The following is a 4,248-nucleotide window of genomic DNA, read 5'->3' as shown; positions in this document are numbered from 1 at the left end:
CGGGTGCAGCTCAGCGCTGGTAAGAGGCCGATGGCCACAACTTGCAAGAAGGGAGGTGCTGTGTTCACCCTGGCATGAAGGTGGCCAGGGGCTTGGTGGTCCCAGGCAGCAAGCTCACCCAGCCCCTGGCTGGTGCCGGCCCCCCACTTTCCCAGGAGCCCATCACAACCCCCCGGGACCTGCCTTACTGAAGTACTTTTGCAAAACTTCAAGAGGAAACACGATCGTGCGGTTGAATCACGCGCCTGGGAACACGATGTTCTGGGCATGGCGCCCAGCACGGCATGAGCGCGGGGGAGGGTCTCTCCGTCTCCCCTCGGCAGCAGTGCAAGGGGTGGGTCTGGGTGCTGACAACCACCAAAAGCAGGACCAGGGAGCCTGGGGGGACAGTCTGAAACCACCCCAGGAGCCGGAGCTACAAGCAAACACGCCAGTTGTGATACCGAGCAGTGGCAGAAGCAGCTGCCCCAGGCAGGCAGTTTTCTGTACGCAGGAGCCATTCAGCTTTGGAAATCACATTCTGTTTGTGTTCTCTGCTGTTGGGAGAGAGAGGTGAGCATCGGGAGAGCCTGGTGCGTGCCCGCGGTGTGCTCCTTGGCATCCCCCTGGGCTCCAGCTCAGTGACCAGCGTCCCACTGTTGTCCCCTCTCACTCAACATATGCGGATGCTCAAAAATGGGTAAGTTAACAAATACTCCAGAGTCAGACACTAGAGCTGATTTAGAAACCATGCAAAGGTTTCACCACTGCTTCTCAGTGCTTCAGCAGCCCACCCGACCGAGGCTTTTGATTCTGACAGTGCCCAGAAACCGATGTGCAGGTTAAAGCCTGCACCCGGGGCACGCATGGAACAGCCCTTCCTCTGGGTTGCTCTCCTGGCAGCCCGTGGTTCGTGGACCTCCTGAGCTGGAGGCTGTGTTTGTTTTTGTTGCCACTGCTTCAAAATCAGGAGCTAAGGAGGTTGTTTAGAAGCTTGGCAGAGCAGTTTCATGTGCAGAACTTCCCACTCGCTCCACCAAGCAGTGTTTCACAGGCTTTTTAGCATCTGGAATGATTCCCCCAGAGGAAGTTTTGCTCGGAAACAACACATGATTATCTTTTATATATGAAGCAAACAACAGGCTTGCTAGATAGGTTACACTGGGAGAAGGAGATGATGCCTTCAGCACCAGACTCATGAACTTGAATGATTAAGCGAGGACTCAGCACACAGAACCCATCAACTCGGCCTTCCTGGGCTGGTGAGCAACCATACCCGCCTCAGATCTTAACTGGGACAAGGAGGGGAAAAAAAGGGATAATTGACAGTCATCTGCAGCAAGAGAAGATAAAATAAAAGATACGAGGAACAAAAATACAGATTCAGGGAGCACCTTCTCAGCAAGTCCACATGCCACCCCCAGGCCCTCATCAGTCAGCTGGTGCTCATTTGCAAGAGCGAGCAACCAACAGCCCCAGAGCACGGCTGCTCCTGAAGGAAACCCTCTAACCCTGGGTACAGCAGGAGCTCAGCAAGCATGTAAAACCAACCACAGCTGTCACAGGGCAGACGAAAGGCAGTCAGGACACTTGTAAAGACAGAGGAGTCCAGCTCTTACAAATTGTCCTGGACGTTTCCCGCCTGACTCCTCACTTCCCTTCCCCCTAAAGGGATGCCTCCCTCCCCAAGCACCATAACCCACAGTACAGTCTCCTTCACCAACAAGGAGAGTCCCTGCAAAGTGGCAGTGCTTCATCCCCTGTGGTGGCCGAGTCGGAAACAAGCACCCGAGACCCTCCCCTCACGATCCAGCATTCAGCATACGCACGCAAGGCAACACTTGACAAAGGCCTCCAAACAATTTTGCGACAGTGAAAAAACACCGCTCCCTGCAAAAGACACAGAGCAATTTGCTTAAAACACCAGGAAAGCAGAGAACAAAAACCTGGGCACCTATTCCCATGCTCTCACCAACAGACACCACTGTCAACATCACTACCAGTAAGTCCGGTCACGTGGGAACCCAAATAGCTGTTCAAACGTAAAGATACTGCACAGACATCAGATGCTTTTCCACAGGGCAAAACAACCGCCCCGAGCCCGCTCCTGTGCTGATGAAATAGCAGAACCCGTGAGGAGCTCGCTGCAATGAGGCGGCTGCAGAGAGAGAGGGGAGGCAGAGCTGTGTTCCCAGGCCAGCCCTCTCCAGGGCACGTTGAAAGGCTGCTGGTGTCCTGGGGTGGGCTCCAGCATCTCCTGCAGCAGGGCTGGAAGGAGCAGAGGAGGCGGCAGCAGGTCCCAGGCTGCGCAGTCTGCACCTTCCAGCTCCTCGCACCTTCGGCCCCAGCTAGGTGCCTGCCCGGGGCCACCCGCCCGGCGAAACACAGTAGCAGGAGGCAAAGAACAGCCTCAAAAATCCTCACCTAGAGGGCAGGGCAGAAGGATGGGAGAGGTACAAGCAGCAAGACTCATCCATCTCACACCAAGGGTAAATCGGAACGGCATGTTCTTTGGCAGGACACGGACAGTTTACTCTTCCAGTTCCTGCTGGTTTATAGAGGGCATCTGACAACTAATAAAAGCGGAAAGTGTCTCAGCTACTTGACTTCGGCTCTCTCCCCCAGACGGACTGATTGCAGATCATGCCCAAAGGGGGTTGTTCCTTGCTGGTGCTGCAGTGCAGCCGCTGGCAGACGCAGCTGAGCACTGCACGGGAGCGGGCACGGAGCTGGGCACAGAGCTCTCCAGGGGCAAGGCTTCACACGTTGCAGCCAAGCGAGACACCTGAGAAGTTCCAACTTAATATAGTACCACATTTCCCATTCATTTGGGGATTTTTTAATAGACTTCATAGACCTAACTGAAAACCTTGTGAAGAAAAACAAATTCCAGAAAACATGTTGTCCTTCCCTGCTCTGAAGTTTTTTTAGGTGCCAAAATTAGTGAAACCCAAAAATTCTTTGTAAAGCACCTCTGCTCTCCTCACCTTCCCAAACTGCAGTTTTGGCAGTAAAACATCAGCAAAGTCCAGCTGAGAACAGCAAATGAATCAAATTTAACTCAAAAAAAAAAAAAAAATCTATCGCTAAGCCTGTATCGGCACGTTACCCGTGTTCTATATGACACGGACAAGATGTTAGTGCGACAAAAAAAGGCGTGGGGCCGCCTCAGAAAGAGGCAGATTTGGCAGGCATGGCAGTGAGGCACACAGTGACGGAGGGCAGAACACATCAGACCAATGAGCCCCAAAAGGAGGCCACAAAGGCAGCAAGGCTGGCACGGGAAAGGCAGCTGCCCGGAAGGCAGAGGCTGCCAGGGGAAAACCAGTGGAAAGCAAAGACAGCAGAAAGATTTGAGGATCGGGCTAAATGCTGATTAGAGCGGCCTGAACCAAGTTAAGGGAAGAGGAGGCAAGAACACGGACACTGGGGAAAGCATTATTCCCCTGAGGCACGTGGTGGTGAAGAAAAGGAGAAAACTGCAGAAGTAGATACAGCTAAGGGGAAGAAAGGTGCTTTTCCCCTCCAAAAGAGAGGAGTTTGCACGTGAGGTTCTATCCAGCAGGCTCACACGGCTGGCATTCCAGTTTTGGGCCCTCTCTCTTTGTGTTCTGTCCAGTTTCCTCCTAAGAAAAAAAAGCTGTGGGAGCGTTGGAAGTACCTTAGGCTGGAGGAGTTTGTTTTTTTTTTTTAAGATCTATATACCAAGCTTTAATAATTTTTACAAGAAAATGACGCTTTCCTTACATTTCTTATAAACGTCATTGCTTTCAGCAGAATACATTAATCACAGAAGGAACACCCTACAAAACTGGTTTTATTCTCAGGGTTGAGCTTCATCATGCCTCATCTACTAATTGATGAGACTGTCTTCTTGACTTTGTGAATAATGACAGACTTGGGCAATGACGATTGCCTCCAGGTAGAAGAGCTTCCAATCAGTCGATCTTTGTTGTACCTACCCTACCCCATAATTTTAGATTCAGAATTGATTAAATTTTCTGAAAAAGCCAGTCATCTCGCTGCCACGAAGCATGAAGTCTCCAGCAACCAGCAGAACATTTCTAGTCAGAAGCCAGCACTGCTCAGCCTACTCAAGGTCATCCAGACAGCTTTTGGAAAGTTTGGCTGTAGGACATCTTTACTTTTTTCTAGAGATGGAAAAATGGAACGAGCTTTTCCTAGACAAAGACATTCATTAGAAGTTATTCAGAAATAAATTCCCCTAATCGCCAGAGACAATTTTCACTGTCCTTGCAAAGTTTATAG

The sequence above is a fragment of the Egretta garzetta genome, unplaced genomic scaffold, assembly GCF_000687185.1.
Source record: "Egretta garzetta isolate BGI_Z169 unplaced genomic scaffold, ASM68718v1 scaffold71, whole genome shotgun sequence".
Taxonomy (NCBI): domain Eukaryota; kingdom Metazoa; phylum Chordata; class Aves; order Pelecaniformes; family Ardeidae; genus Egretta; species Egretta garzetta.
Note: the sequence above shows the minus strand (reverse complement) of the source record.